Genomic DNA, 16,294 nt, shown 5'->3' with positions numbered 1-16,294 from the left:
AAGAAAAAAAGCACCCAACGCGAAATACAAACTATTGCCCTTGTGATCCATACACATTTGAAGCACGGCTGGACGTGCTTGACATTCGCTGGAAGATGATTTATTTATTTTATTTACCAAAAAGAAAATCTCCAATTCGACTTCATAAATCGCAGCTCCACTGACACGCGGGTGAATTAGTCATCGAGTGCGAGAAGGCACGAATAGGGCACAGGAGAAGCGGGAGGTAGGAAAGTTCGACAGATGAGTAACATCACGCAACGTTCTACACAAATGGGGCGGCTCCCACCCCCCCCCCCACGCCGAATGTCTCACTCGCCAGTACCAACTGCAACATCAAGGCTCGTTATTTTTGTTTGTTTGTTTGTTTAAATCTCAACGCAAAAAACAACGCAACGTGAGATGCGTTCGCATTTAGCTTCAGATGATATATACACATAGCGTTGCGTTTATACGCGTGTGCAAGCGGTGCAACTACACCAGGGCACGGGCCACATGGACCCATGCACCGCGCTGTTAAGAGGAGGGAATTTGACCGGGGGGGGGGGGGTGGACCCCCAATTGATTCCTTGGACCCGGCCCCACGTGCGAACCATGCTCGACCACTGGCTGTGTAAATCCAAATTCCAATGTATTGCTAGTCTTCTTTAGAAAAACAAAAAGGTGATTTAAATAACGTATATTTTTATTGGAAATATCAATAATTAGAAACCACTGAAATGTTGACATATCAGTTGGTAGCAAATCATGGCACCTTTATGCCAGTGTCAAAGTATGAAAAATAAAATAGCTCTTACCCTTTCTGGCAATAAAACAGGTGTTTAGATGTTCTAACGCCAAATAGATACATTTTGCAAGGAATTCAGTCTGCATTAACCACACTTATTTGTACACTTTCAAAGACAATGCATATATTATCAGAGTCTTCTTGGTTCTTTCGGTAAAGTCACGTATAAAGGAAGTAATAAAATAATAAAAATGAAACATAATAAAATCTAATAATTCTCACGACGTTTCGGCTACAACGCAAGCAGCCGTCTTCAGGTGAAGAATGAGACACTGCCAAGCTAGGAGCTTATATATAAGCTGAGTTGGAGGTGGAAGAAGAAGAGAGCCTTAACAAAAGAATGTGCATATCAAGAGGAATTTAGCATATTCATGGGAAATGCGTAGGAGGTGGGCGGGGAGGGGTTCAAAGTCATATTATGCCCATGCATTATGCAGGATCAGCAGCACCAAAGGGAGGGGGGGGGTAGCATTAACAAAGGGAGGGCATGTTAATAGTATGTAGAAGCAATGAAACATGTGAATGGGAAAACGGTGGCAGGGGATCCGCAGCGGAGCAAATAATGCCTTCCCTGTGGAGAACACAAGATACACAGTTAATGTCAGTGAGTGGACTTATCAGAGTGTTTGTTTGCATGTTCGCGACAAATACGTTTGATTAATGGAGACGTATTCCTTGCAAAAGGTATCTTTTTGGTGTTTGAACACCTTCACACCTGCATTATTTCCATAAAGGATAAAAACTATTCTTATTTTTCAGGCGATAGCAATTTGTCCTACAGCCTACAAACTAAAATGCACAATGGTCGCCGCTGCATGGGTGATGTCACGCGGTAAACTTGTTTTTACGTGTTGTTGTCATTTCATAATTTGTATTCAAACTCTGCTCTCTTAGTGTCGTGTCAATAACCATTTTGAATCCTCGCAGGTCATGGCCCAATGTGTGTGGGAATGGCTCGCGGAAGGGAACATCACAGAGATACTTCTGAGATCCCTTAAAAGTGGAGAGAATTGTTCGTCGCATGGCAGTCAACCCAATGCTCTCTTGTGTAATTCCCACAGCAGGAATTTAGCCAATATCAGTCGCACGCCAAATAATATGCTGCTGTTTTTTGTTCAGTCACCAGAGACCGAACTGAGCCCGTCAGCTCACTGCAACTTGAGAACGCGGTTTAATTGCTGGCAGCTGAAACCTAGACACAAACCAGAACATCTCAGCGGTGCACCCGCGATGCCCTAACCTACGATTCCCCTGACCGACCCTCCTAATAAGAGCGTCTTCAAAACATTACTGCGCGAGGTCACAGACCGTCGGGCACATGGCGTGACGATGATGATTTTAGATTGTGACGATGATGATGATGATGGAATGTTTCCTTTACCTCTGTGTGCCCTGCCTAATTAGGGGCAGCGTGTCTGTGTGTGCTGTTTGCGTGAGATGGGATCGAGTGTGGGCGTAGAACGCCTCTCGCACTAAACTCGCCGGCGTATTTAATTAACGAAGCATGGCCCTCACTTTAATGAAACTGCCTGCCATTCGCAGCGCCGCTTTTATGCGCGCACACTGGAAAGCGGGCAGTAAATACCCGCGTGTGTGTGTGTGTACATACATATTTATATTATATTATAGTGTGTGAAACCTGTGCCCGATTTCCCGTAGGTCCAATTAAACGGGTGTTGCGCTTGATGCCCGGTCTGCACGTGAGTGATGGACGGTTGATGTTTAACGAGACTGGGATCTCAAAGAGAGTGGCGTGCAGTGACAAGTGTGGGGAGAGGGGTGGGAAACTGCCCCCCTTGAGACCCCTAAAATGAATGCTTAAATGTACGTTCGTCAGAGAAAATGAATACGATGCATATGTTTTTTGTTAACGTAAGATGCCACCTTCCCCTCACTTGGAGTTTTGTTTTAGCTCTACCCCTGGGGAGTGATGGGGTTGCAGGGTCAGTTACATTTGAGGGGCGTTGATTTGAAGTGGGAGTGAGGAGTTAAGCGGTGGTGTAGTGGTTAGCGCCAACATCGGTAACGAATATCTGAAACCGCTCCGAGAATTAATTGATTTAGTTGCATCGTCAGGTGGAGGAGGGTGTACGGCACAACATTGGCGTTGCACTCACTTAGCGATCTGACCTAAAAGTCAATTGTGAATCCATAATAATAACAATAAAACATTACACGTACCCACGTACCCCCCTCCCACCTCTTCACCCACCTCGCCGGATCCACCACTGTTTCAGTACAAGTGTAGTGACATTGAATGAGTCACTGGAGCGCGTGGCGCTGGGAGATTGGTAGCCAATGGGATTGGGGGTAGCAGCCCGTTCTACCAGTTGGACCCGTGGGCCAAGCGCCGAGCATTCTGGGGGATCCAGAAGGGGGCGTGGCCGAGGGCGGTGCCTGGCCACACTGGGGAGAATAAAAGGCGAGGTCCGACTCACAGTCGGGGCTGCTGGCAATGGGAATAGAACTTGTCATGCTGCTGTCGTCGTGGTCTTCGCCACTTCAAGCTGTGGGTCTGGCAGCATGTTGGCTGTCCCGACCCGGTATGGAGTTATCCCCTATGGCTGTGAGAGCCGGAATTAACAAGAGGGATAACGCCTCCTACTAGTGTTTCTGAATTAGTACACTTCACATGCAGTGAGTTGAACAATTTAAATTGTTGTTTGCTCTATTTTCTACAGATATCCTAGCTGCATTGGAATATGAAATGCGGGAAGGAATCCTTATTCAGATTTGCATGTCAAAAATATGCGTATCAGTATTGTACAGATATAAATATCATACTCAAACGATATTATATATATACTTAAGAAAATGGTTTACTGTCTTGGAGGGGGGGTTAACTTTACTTAAATGTTTGCTATTTATTAAATCTCGTTATTAATATCACATTGTAATCATAATACTTTACATATGCAAGGCGCACTTTCAGCTGCAGTACAGCGTTACACATGCACCACACTCAATTCCTATAATCTATTACATTACACACGTTATCAACAAATGACAATTTTTTTTATGTTGAAAGGCATGGCTGTCAACATATAAATATAAGGGAAGTAAAGATTCCTCCCACACAAAGAAACACAGCAATATAATTTAACGAGATTCGCGGGATAACGATTGGACTCGATAATCGATTATATATGTTTTACCATCATGATTAATGTAGCGGCCTCTAGTGGCTGCAGGGCTCACGATGCGTTGGAATAAAAAAACATCGATATTTAGGCATCCCCATAAAAACCATAGATTAATACGCGCTCGATTTGTGTATAATTACATGCACAATTAATAAGTATAAATTACACACGGTAAAGGTGCAGCCCTGCAATAACGTGTTCACGCCACTGCTGACAGGAAGGCCCGTTTATAATTAAACCGTTCGTGAAATTGCACATATCTATTCACCATCGGTGGGAATCGTTGCACTATGAAACGCACAGCGTGTGGGGATGATGCGAATGTGTGAATTGATGAAGCTATCGTGGTTTGGTGAAGTGTTTATTAGCCCTCTAAGCCATTGGCCCAGATATGGCTTAATTGGTGAGCGCTCAGTTGGGATGCGCTTCGGAAATGCCCTAAAAACAACTAAAACATCTGACCTGGTTATGACTTTTTAGACGATCCGAATGTTTTTGTTGTCCACGTTTCGAATAGATTCTAAAACCGGATGTGACGTCACTGATTACGACTCAATGTTTCGAGGTGAGCTTGCGCAAGTAAAGTGTGTCGTATACATGCTCCACCCGACACAGCCACCTATTTAAAGCCAAAGACTGGAGGACATTGTCATATTCTTTGACAACTGTCCAATTGATGCTGGTTGCAACTATCAGTGAACGTCCGTACCCGTTAAATGTGCGTGGATTAGTCTCCGACACACCTGTGTGCTGAGGCACGCTTGTTCACGGGACAACTTCATTAGTTGGCTGTGTCGGGTGGAGGAGGGTGTTTTGACACACATTTTACTCATGCGATCTGATCTAAAAGTCAATTATGAATCATAATATTTGTCGCGAAAGCTCACTATGATGTCGCATCCGTGCCTTTTCCCACCAAAAGTGGAGTCACGTGGCATCGGTTCACGTCACGGTTGTTAGCACGGAATCCTATTTGCATGAGTGAGTCGTGTAAAGCGATTCAGAAACCTGAAAAATATTCCAAATTGTCCTTTAAAATATCTGAAATCCCCCTCAAACGACCTTTTCGAAACTTATCTCTCTTACTCCAGGGTGAAAAATGCTAATTATATATTTGGAGCATTTTTTCTTTCGATCAAAACAAGTTACATAACAACCGTCTCTGTGATGGCTGCTTTCTGTGAGAAAAAGGTAACTCAAGAAGAGCACTGTAGTACGTTTCACCATTTCAGAAAGAAAAAAACACACCTGTGAAATGAAACAGCTACGGAATGTTATAATGCATATTGAGTGTTTATGCAACATGCGGTACATATGCCAAGTGTTCTCTGCCCATGTTGGATAATGGTAGCATTTGCCATTCCGAGTGGAACTGCCCCAACCCCCTTGGCACCAGGCCTAATTGTGTGTAGTCATGCAATGGATCGTTGTCGTCTCAGGCCGTCAGTATTTGCCCGTGGAGTTTAACTGCTCGTTCGTTCTTTGCGGCGGAGAGGTGGGACAGTGATTAACGCACTGCGCCACGAACCTTGGTGACCTCGGTTTGAATCTCAATCAATGCGTAGATCGGTGGCATTGCGCTAAACCACTTTCCCGCAACTCCACCCCCATGAAATGTATGAAACGTATAACAAAAAATACCTTCAAATGACAAGGGTATGATGAAGAACCCTTAGAGTAATGCTTGCCCCGAACAATCAAATGAATAAAGTAAATAAATGCGGAACGATCTGAACGTGTGCCACTTCATTGTCGGTGCAGACCGGCTGTATTACCGTCCTTGGCGCGAGAAATGAGCCGCAATGATTGACGACCAGTGCGCTCCCGGTGCACATCTCATGTCGGAACAGCGCAAAACCATCGCCGTGATGTCCTCGAGGGTTCGCATACACCGGGACCATTGCTTAGGGTTCCGCTGGAAGTACGAATGCCTGTGGATCGGTGCACACACGGCCTCAATGAGATCTGACCTCTGCCCTCCTCATCCCGCCCTCCCCACCACCGGACCCTCCAGCGGAGGTTCTAAGACACGGTTTCAAAAAAGGTGATCTGCACGTATGTATGGTGAACTAAGGTACGCAGCCAACCGTGCTCATTGGAGGTGCGGGTAGATCTGAGAAGCTAAGCGTGCTTTGAGCCTGGCTCGTGTGCTTGGATTGATGACCATCTTGAACGCCAAGTTGCCGTGGGCAGCTGTGGCACGTTGCTAGATGGTGGCGCAGCAAACTAAGCTACAACACGAGACTTTTTTTCAAACAATCAGTTGTATTGGACTTCCATGAACTCACTTATACGCTCCCAACCTTCACCAGCGTGCACTGACAGTGCGATTGTCTGGTGAATTGACCCCACACAACCTGCATAGCGTGGCGAGGCCTTCATTCAGCAGTGGACCATCACACCCAACTCCCTGCCAACTTTGCCCCAACACAGAGACAAGACCCCCCTAGCAAGCTTACATCGCTATCAGGTGAGCACCAACGGAGAACCGCAAATGACAATAGGAGGCGCATGTGACCACCATAACGCCTGACCACCTTTGTTTCCACCATAGGTGGTATTCTCACTCTGCACCAGGTACAATATTCAGGACGGCAGAGAGAAGGGGGGGGGGGGGGTTAAGGGCGGGTGGGGTGGGAGGCCTTTTGGCTCCGAGGTCTCGGATCAGAGGAGGCCTCGAAGAGCCTCGTCTAGTATTTGTGTCCCGGGTCTCCAAAACTACGTTTGAGAATCAATCTCGTGTCACTGGGTTCACATCGCAATGCGGAAACCGCTGCACCACTTTTCTCCCCCATCCTCAAAAACCCCCACACACACGCACGCACACAAAGACAAAGATTCCCCGGGTAAGCTTAACAGACTTTTGTGATAAGTGCTGTAAAGCGAGCACCTATCCAGGCCGGCACAGCACACGAGAGAATGGGTGGCCAGCACCACGCCGGGCCGCCTTTATCTCTCTCTCCCTCGTAGCGATATTTTCACACCACACCAGGGTACTCAATTGAGGCTGAGTCGACCTAAGGGAAGGCCAGGACCGGTTTAGATAACCGTCACTGGTGTTGGTCGTGGACGGGACTCGAACTCACGTGGTCGGGTTCGTAGCACAATGCGCTAACTGCTGGGCCACCGCTCCCCCATGCACACACATAGGGATGCCACCTAATCGTGTTTTACCAGGACAGTCCGGGACTTGGTATCTGTTTTTGGGGTGGCAGGAATTGACTTGTACCGAGGTCTGGTACCGGCGATGCGTTGAATTTCATTACACGATACTGCAGCATTCGGATAGATTTAGGCTGACTGAAAAATATGTCCCGGGTTTAGTCTGCGCAAAAATGTGGAGACCCTCCACGCTCAGTGGGGCATACGTTAGTGGAACAACCGCACTGGGAAGGGCAGCCCTTATCTGACCCGGTCTTATCACGGGTAGGCAGTAGGCTGCAACGGCACTACCCAATTAAATTGTCCGCACAACCTACGGGAGCTGCAAATTGCGAATTCCTTCCACGAAACGACTCCGTTGATAGAGCACGGCGCACCCCCCCACCCCCCTGCTCCTCCTCCCCACCCTCCCAGACATTGAGAACTCCACGCACTGTGGCTCATGTGAAGCGCGCCTTCAATTCTCAGACAACAGCTCGGTCTGAGTCAGCAACCGTGTTCACAGGGTGTGAAGTCAGGGGTCGTGTGAGCGGCCAGAATTATTACTCGAGGGATGGCAGCGAGGAAGACGGGGTGAGTTGTTTATTTTGTGGGGCCGTGTGTGTGTCTCTCTTTCTCTTGCACACTGTGTGCGTCTCTCACTTCGGCTTTCCGTTTGTCTTTCTGTGTGTGTGTCTCTCTCTCTGTGTAGGTCTATGTGTATTTACACATGTGTTTCTCCGTCTCTCTCATTATGTCTCTCTACTTCGGTGAACATGTTTCCGTGTCTCTTTCTCTGGGTCTGTCTGTCTATATTTATTGATAGCCCTGCATTTCCTCAATTACTCTCTCCATGCATGTCTCTCTCTCCATGCATGTCTCTCTCTGTGTCTCTCTATATGTGTTTCTTTGTCTTTATCAATGGCCCTGGATGTGTGTGTATGCTTCTACGGCTCTCTCTTTCTCTTTGTCTCTCTTTTTGGTGTCTGCCTCTCTCCATGATGTCTCTGTTTGTCTTTAGGACCTCACCGCGGAGATCTTTGCCCATAATTCTAGAGGAATTCCACAAGTTAATTAAAGTTCATGATGTTCTGTGAATAGAACAATTTACTGGTAAATTGAGTTGCTTAACGTTGCACGTACAACGACACTGGGCATTTTGCGGTCGTGTAGTTTCGCCCTCTTATGATCCCAGTGTGAATGCAATCAACAGCATAATTGCTATTATGATGTTTGTTTTTGTCAAATCTGTAATTGTGAAATGCGTTGATGTTGTTTGCCAGCCGAGTCGCCCTTGACAAGGAGCTTTATAGCTCAATGGGCTCTTACTTGGGAAATCAACTTCTGATTCTGCACGTGGAGCAAAACGTCGAACATTATTACTACCACTACGCTGTTTGTTTACCCAGGAAAGCCTCCCTCAGTCTCACGACTCTTTTTATACAGGAAGCTATTGCAGGAGGCTGCGACGATTGCCCATCTATGTTTGCAACGGAGTAACTTGCAGGTAATTTTTCAAAGTGCGGAATATTCTGACTGCGACGTCGGCGCACAATGGATTTACTATTCTTGGTTCTTTCGGTAAAGTCACGTAGAAGGGAAATAATAAAATAATACAAATATAAAACAATACAATTCTCACGACGTTTCGATTGCAACACAAGCAATCATCAGGTGTGAAATCCACAGCAAGAAAATTATATGGCGGTTTTTCTAATTTTATTGCCGTGGTTTTCACACCTGATGATGATTGCTTGTGTTGCAATCAAAACTTCGTGAGAATGTATTGTTTTCTTTTTATTATTTTATTATTTCCCTTCTACGTGACTTTACCGAAAGAACCAAGAATATGAATCCCTGCAGTCACGAAAGCGTTCAATCGAAAAATGGATGTACGCTTTGCAAACGACGCCACGTGCTCTTTCGCGTCCACCGTGAAGCAGACAGCGCGTAGTACTGTTTGCGGTTAATACACCCGCAAGTATTGATCAGGGCGGCCGCTTGGATTCAAACCGTGATCTTCTGCGACAAGCGGCAAACGCGTGACCCACCAGGCCGCGTGGCGTCGTGCCGAACAGCTCGCGCGGTTCAACCGCAAAAAGCTCATCGGAGAGCTTAACAGCAGCCCGCTTCAATCTTCTGAGCACTGCTGCTTGTAATTTCTCGCCTCCCTTCCTCCCTGCCTACCTGCCTACCTGCTTGTAATTTCTCCCCTCCCCTCCCTCCCTCCCTCGTGTACGTGTGTACTCAACCGCGAATAAATGTCCTCGTAAATACTGTGAGAGTTTCGATTATGCGCGAGCGAGGTTATGAATGGGCGGCGCGCTCCAGCGATTTTGGAGCAGGGAGTTCACGGAGGAGGCGCGCGAGCCGTCACGTATCCATCACGCGGCATCGACTGCGCGCCCGTCGCGTGGTCTCTCTGGTGCGGCTCAGAAAAAGCCTCGCGCCACCAAATCAATAGAACGCGCGTCGCGTGCGCTGGCGGCATCAAATTCATTTTTTGTTGTTAAACCGGGATGAGTCTCATTGGCGAGAGTCTTCTCGTCCGTGCTGCGGGCTGATGTTGATGGAGAGCAGCGGCTATAATGTGACATCGAGGTTTTTTCGGGACTTCTCTCCACTTGATACAGATTTTTTTGCTGTGACAGTTTCACCTGAAGACGGAAGCTTGTGTTGCCTCCGAAACGTCGTGATTTTATAGTTTTAAATTTTTTTTATTTTAATTTCATTTTTTACCTACGTGACTTTACCGAAAGAACTAAGAGTGTGAATCCTTGCAGTCACGAAAGCTTCAAATCTAGACATCGAGGTGGTTTGCCCAGCCAGACGATTGCGTTAGGAGCGGTAGGGGATGGTGCATAATCGCTACGATGACACCTCCTCCTTCGTATTTGTGAATCGACCTCCCATGGTTTTGTTCTGGGTGGTGACCACAGTTGAATTTTAAATGTTCCATTTGTGCATCATATTCACCATAATCACGTATCCGCATCTGTTGCTGCCATGTTTTACGCGGACGTGGTTTGTGGCCGTAGCCCACAAGCATCGCGAAAGATCTCTCTCTCTCTCGTTCCATATCTGCCTCTCTCTCCCCGGTAACTTCTCTCGTTTATCGCTCCCCCCTTTACACGCATGGCGCTCTGAGATCCACGAATTGATTGCACCTCATAGCGTCTACATTATAATGTTTTGCATCAAAATGACAAAAGCTAAATAAATACAACGAAGTGCAGCAATCAAGTAAGGTAATCGGAACGAAAACAATTCCAAACAAGAGTATCACGCGAGGAATCTAAAATATTTCAAAAACATTTGATCAATGTTGCATCAAAGCGAAGTATTACATTCCTTGCAGCTGCGTCCGATCTCGTATCATCTCAGAAACTACCCCAAGTAGAATTAACATGATGTATTATTCGTGATAGTTTTTTTTTTGGGGGGGGTTAAGAGTCCCGTATCGACGTGGCCAAATGTCCACTGTGAATATTTCCACCACCCGACGGAGCAAAACAAACTTGATTGTCACTTCGCACAAAGCACTTAACGTGCTGTTATTTCAGCTCGCCGGTAAATCGAATCATAATTCCCACGACCATATTGAGTAAACAGATACGACGTTGCACTTGAAACTGCAACAAAGTTTCTTCGGATCGGAAGCATGGGCAATGTAATATTTGGCTATGCAGAGTCGTGGAAGGTTTCACTACAATAATTCGGCCAGTTTAGTACGTGATCGCGTTACCAAAAAAAAGTAATCCTAAAATTGTCTGCGAAAACCTATGTACCAATTTCGTTATGCTCTTAATCAGAACCAAAATATGTATTTCTACTAGATAAATCCGATTAGCTATAAAGTTCTTTGTCACAGATGTCCGGTAGATGGACATCTAGATGGATATCCAGTTGATGCAATGTGCTTCTCGCCCACATCACATTTCATTTGATTTGGGTGTGGTGGCAAGCATTGGAGGTTCATGTGGAGATTTGTGAAAATCCCAAAGTCGCTGACCTGGCCCGGACAGGCTTGGTGAACCCGTCTGTATGGCCCTAATAGTGTCATCCCTACGTATGCCTGGCGAGTTTTCTATCGGTACTCGCGTTGTCATCTGCATGAGTAAAAGTCGCTTAAACACGAATTGCTGAAACATGCCACTGGAACACTCTGCTTGACATAGGGCATTGAGACTCGGTGAGGTTTTCCCCGAATAAATACATTCAAGGCTGACTATAGACACCGTTTAATGAGACATTTTATACAAACGGCACTGAGAACGTAATGACCGTCTCTGTAAAATATGACATTGATGTGTGTTAATCAACGCACGACGTGACTAGAATTTAAATCGTGGGGTCCAATTTGCGCGTCTCGGTCAATGTTCACGTTCTCGCGCAATTTTCTTGAAACCTGCCGATGCCGTCATCGTCAACAATCAGGTGCAGCACTGCGGATAGCCAAGGCAATATGTAGTGTGTGTGGTTTACGCCGCTTGTTTGCCCAGGAAAACCTCGCCACACGTCTCTCGACATTGTCACGATCGTCCTGCTAAACTTTCGCAGCGGGGGGGGACGGGACAAAACGACGATTGCTGTGCGGTTTGCCGATTGAGTAATTTGCGGAGGCGTTCGTCTAATTTCACACAAATGTGGACACTGACGGCGACACGTAATGGCCTATTCTTTTTTCAATGGCGTCACGAAATCTTTGGCATCCGCTGTGAAGCAGAGCGGGTTGCGTATTTGATGGTTGTACGTACGCATTTTGAACTTCTTCCACACCGTACGTAGCCAACCATGCTCGTCGGAGGTGGTTAACACATCCGCGGTGTTAACCAGAGCGGCCTGCCGGATTCGAACGGCGAACCTCTGCCACAAGTGACCAACACGCATCCGCTCGGTCGCGTCTCCAACGTGGGATGAGTTTCAGCCATTTAATCGAAATGCGAATCCAGCCTTTGTCGATTCCCACCTCAACGAAAATAAATAAATACATATATGCGTGTGTTGTCGCCCAGTTACTCAATTTCTCATTCCACGGACTTCTGCCGCGATCAAGCAAGCGTGCCTTTATCATCGTAGTCACGCAGTGCATCGTATGTTGGGCTTCTTTCACACCGTACCGAGCCAACCGTGTTAATCGCTGGTGCTTGGGAAGGACAACCAACTAAGATTCCACGTCCATTTTTACCCCGTGACTGTGCCAGTTGTTTTGTTTAAAACACCGTGTTTATTTTCCTTCACACCCACTCCTTCACTCCAATTACTCACAACAACAACAACATCATCATCATCAGCCATGGTCAATCCACTGCTGGACGAATGCCTCCCCTAGCCGCTGCCATCAATCACGATCCTGTGACCTAACAGTTGCATACGGGGCAGATATAATCGGGACGTCGCGTGAGGATCTTCTTGTACAGCTGGCCAACACAGGGGTGTGTGTGTGTTGTTAACAGCCCGCAAATAAGAATAGCTCCATCGATCGTCCTAACAATAGCCGAGCCACTTACAGCCATTACGACAGTCGGCTTTTAATCGTTAGCTCCCTTTTTCGGACGTGCGGTTTTGGAAAAATGATTAAGGCGAACGCATCACGTTGCCATAAGCGAGACGGGCCTCTGGGCTCACAAAACGGTAACGGTATCAGCCGTGGGACCTCATCTCACGGGGAGGGCTTTCAAAGACTTGGCACAGTCCGTGACTTGCTAATCATTTAGAAAGGGGCTTGGGAGTGGGTGAGGGAGGTGCTACAGCCGCCCCTCCCCCCACGCCATGCTTCGGGGCTATGCCCTTCACAGCCAAGCGGAACAAAAATTCCGCTCAGGTGGGCGTGGAGGACGAATCGGAAGAAGAGAGGGACCCCCACATCGGAAGACGAAGGTGATGCACATGGAAGCGCCATTGGTGAAGACCAAGAGGCAGAGCCTATGGAGCGCTGGTTCCACGTGGTGAGCCAGCAAGTGAAGGAATGTGGAGTGGACGTGGAGGTGATGGCCCCGGACGGGAACGAGGGGAGAAACATGAGAACAGGAGGCCTGACCCCACGCGAGGGGGGTAAATGCCAGGAAGACGAATCATAATAATGAGATCACGTTGCATGCGCGTCGCTGTCCGGTGTTGGTCGTGTCTCGAGCGAGACGCGGATCGGTGCCGCTGGAGCTCGCGTGGAGCAGAGGCGTCGTGAGCCGGACACGCAGAGGCGGAGACGGAGAGGCGGACACGCGGTGCGTGCCGACCTCGTGCCAGTCTCTCGCACTCGGCAGACACTTTACCAGCAGAAGCGAAAAACAATACTTGGCGGTTACGATTGTTTGTGTGAATGCACGTGCCACGTATCAGCGTGTACACACACGTATACTATCTACTGCTGGATGGGAAACCTCGCTGCGGGGGGCGGGGGGCTATTTAACCATACTTCACCACGCTGGTCAGTGCGAGTTGGAGAAAGTGGGTGGCATAGACATTTGGCAATCGTACAGTACAGATGTTGGCAACCCACCCTCGCGTGTGCCGTGCCGGCATTCATAGGTGCTACATCGCTCAGAGCACTTGCCCCGACAGTCCGTTAAAGGCTTTACGGGGGATTTTGTCTTCGTGCATCACGTTCAATGTGCGTGCATGTCTGCGAGATGGCATTATAGCCGCTGCATACCATAGCTTCTCACACGCACAGACACAGACGCTTGTAATCCAAGGTGCCCGGTGACGGAGCGGCATTACAATTTATGTCAGCCCGTGTCGCTTTGTTAACCACTTATCTGCCCGGCCCAGGAGGGCGATGGGAAGAAAGTGGTCTCTGCGTGGATATCGAATCTTTGATTTGCCGCGCTCCAGTGGCTTCAGGGTAAGATCCATAGAGATGACCAGAGGTTGTCAAGATACAGACGAAAGCATCGACGGATTTGGCTAACTGACGTCACAGCAGCGATTGTGTTCCACGCCCGCGTTTTCGGTGTTTCCGATGCGGGTTTGGTGGACCGCTCATACATGTGCACATGCGTTGACGTGACTGCAGGGGTCGTGTCCGATTACTTCGGTAATTGATCACTCTATCGATCATAAACGTGTTCGATTGCTCGGCTAAATGGATAATACGAACGGAAATGGTTGGGAATAAACCTCTCACCGATGTTCCCACGTGTGTGCCGCCGGACGGGAGGTGATGTGAGCAGCGGCTTGAATTTGGGTGCCTCCCAAGCTTCATGACAAGACTTATTAATTTTAATTTATTTTCATGCCGGGGGTTTTGAAGGTGTTCATTTATTTAGCATTGCTACATTATTACTACGATTTATTTATTTTTTACGGAAGGTTTGAAAGGTTCGTTAGGGATTCCCATAACTCTCTCACCAGGATCTGACTTCGGCGTTCACGTAACTGCTCATTTGCTCGGTCAATTAGCCGGTCGTCTGGCCAGCCATCTGCATGGTCATTTGCGCGCTCATTTGCCCAGTACAATGGCGCTGGAGCTGCATCGTCACACACTGGGCGCAACTGAAGTCATCGCCCGGCTGAATGAAGTCGAATGGAATTGAGATGTCATTTGGGCTGAGTGTGCGGTGGCTGAGCTCCAGAATGGATTTCTGAGCAGGTGTGTTGTCACCGTGCATTTTCAGAGTAACCGTGACCTTCATCCACTGCCTTTCTTATGCAATCAAGTGCCTCATTGTCATGGGTGGGTCTGCCCTTCTACGCCTTTGTCTCTTTGCCATTGGATCCAACGGATGCATTTTAAGTTACAGATGTTCAAGCATGATGCCGTGTCATCACCACCACCACCTTCAGAATCTATCCACTGCTGGATGGAGGCCTCCGCAAGCTGTTACCGTCTCGTGATGCAAAACATCCCTCTAGCTACACCAGAGCAGATTTCATTGCTCCATCTCCACAGTGGACATCCTCTCGGGCATGCCACCTCTCCTGGTTGCCATTCCATCGTTAATATCGACCACTGGCTATTGCGATACAGAGTATCCTAAATGCATTGATGTGTCTTTGCCTTTTTGGGTGGCCTTCTCCATGTGTTGGTATTTTTTATTTATTTTTAACAAAAGCCGAAAAGTGATCAAAGGAGGGTAGAGATGCCCGCTCAAAAATTGCACCGAGAGACAGGAAGAGGAGCACGTGATTCGGCGACAGAGTGGAAATATGAGACATCACATTTATTCTCTTTGGTTTTGTCGGTAAAGTCACATAGGTAAACAATCAAATAAAATAAATGAAAACTAAATTAAATCACGACATTTCGGGCGCAACACAAGCGTCCTTCTTCAGGTGGGGACAACGTAGCGAAAGCACAACCGCTTAAGTGTGTAAGTGTGTCACACTCAAGCGGTTGTGCTTTCGCTACGTTGTCCCCACCTGAAGAAGGACGCTTGTATTGCGCCCGAAACGTCGTGCTTTAATTTAGTTGTTTTCATTTTTTTTCTTTTCTTTTTTACCTACGTGACTTTACCGAAAAAACCAAAGAGTATGAATCGTTGCAGTCACGAAAGCTTCAAATCTAAGATCACATCCATTGGTAAAACAAAGTAAGTGGACTTGGGAAGAGCACCTCGTCGCGAGAGTGGATGACGGACAATGGACAAGACGAGTGAATGGAAGCCGGACGAGGGAACACATCCTGGTGACGGAGCGATAAAACCAATTCATGCAACAGAAGCGAGATGGAGTGCCAGTGGCGTTACATGACCGCGACATGTGGTAATGGCGTGGGGAGGCCTTCATCAGTAGACAGATAACGACTGACGACGATGACGACGATCTTCTTGGTTCTTTCAGTAAAGTCACGTAGAAGGAAAGTAATAAAATAATAAAAATAAAACATAATAAAATAATTCTCACGACGTTTCGGCCACAACGCAAGCAGCCGTCCTCAGGTGAAGAACAGGTCTTTCCGACAGACCTGTTCTTCACCTGAGGACGGCTGCTTGTTCTTCACCTGAGGACGGCTGCTTGCGTTGTGGCCGAAACGTCGTGAGAATTATTTTATTATTTTATTTTTATTATTTCCCTTCTACGTGACTTTACCGAAAGAACCAAGAAAATAAACACGATGCTTAAATAAAGACTGGCACCGTCACGGCTACAAATGGACATCGCATCTCGGGGTTGTCTTTGCCACGACGAGCACGGTCGGCTACGTGCGGTGTGAAAGAAGTCCAGCGCACGTGCGTACGATGCACTGCGTGTATAGCGAGACTCTCCCCTGCATCACGGTCTC

At 47.5% G+C, this 16,294-nt stretch overlaps 1 protein-coding gene across 1 annotated transcript in view; it reads left to right on the top strand.

Annotated features, from left to right (window-relative positions):
• Positions 1-7,647: 7,647 nt before the first annotated feature.
• Positions 7,648-16,294, top strand: part of LOC144941615 (actin-related protein 2/3 complex subunit 1A-like) — a 42,327-nt gene continuing 33,680 nt past the window's right edge. The window contains exon 1 of the mRNA XM_078867977.1: positions 7,648-7,665. The gene's annotated coding sequence lies outside the window, so the exon portion shown is untranslated. The remainder of the gene's footprint in view (positions 7,666-16,294) is intronic.

This window comes from Lampetra fluviatilis, chromosome 1 (assembly GCF_964198595.1).
Source record: "Lampetra fluviatilis chromosome 1, kcLamFluv1.1, whole genome shotgun sequence".
Lineage (NCBI taxonomy): Eukaryota > Metazoa > Chordata > Hyperoartia > Petromyzontiformes > Petromyzontidae > Lampetra > Lampetra fluviatilis.
The sequence above is the reverse complement of the archived record's forward strand: the minus strand, read 5'-3'. Positions and strand labels throughout refer to the sequence as shown.